Genomic DNA, 771 nt, shown 5'->3' on the forward strand with positions numbered 1-771 from the left:
AAAAAAAAAATATAAGGAATGGAAATAAACATTTTAAAAAATGGAAAAAGTACATTAAGATTTAAACATCTATCTTAAAATGTAAAATAGAGATATTAAGTAAATAAAAAGTACAAGAAATGGAAATACATATACCGGAAAATAAATAAAAAGTAAATAATGTAAATATATAATATATGAATTTTATATAAAATAATAAGTAAATACACAATTTTCTTAAAAAAAAATGGAAAAAGTTCATTAAGCATTAAACATCTATCTTAAAATGTAAAATAGAGATATTAAGTAAATAAAAAGTACAAGAAATGGAAATACATATACCGGAAAATAAATAAAAAGTAAATAATGTAAATATATAATATATGAATTTTATATAAAATAATAAGTAAATACACAATTTTCTTAAAAAAAAATGGAAAAAGTTCATTAAGCATTAAACATCTATCTTAAAATGTACATCTATCTTAAAATGGTAGTAAATTATATAAAAATAGAAATACCACATTGAAAAAAAATGTATAGTTTTACATCAAGAAAGTCCCTTTAAAATTCATTATTCCATCAACATCAACCTCACACTATTAAAAAAAACTTCAAAGTACTCGAGCAAAAAAATGGTTCCACCATCAACTCTTGCCGTCCCAAAAACCTGTAATGACCTTGAAGGAGATTTTTTATAACAACGAACTTTTTGTTAGGTGGATTCATTGTTGAGAAACCCGCAACTTCCAAAAGCCAAACTTATTCATGGGAATTGAATTGCTTTTCATA

This window comes from Brassica oleracea, chromosome C2, assembly GCF_000695525.1.
Source record: "Brassica oleracea var. oleracea cultivar TO1000 chromosome C2, BOL, whole genome shotgun sequence".
Taxonomy (NCBI): Eukaryota; Viridiplantae; Streptophyta; class Magnoliopsida; order Brassicales; family Brassicaceae; genus Brassica; species Brassica oleracea.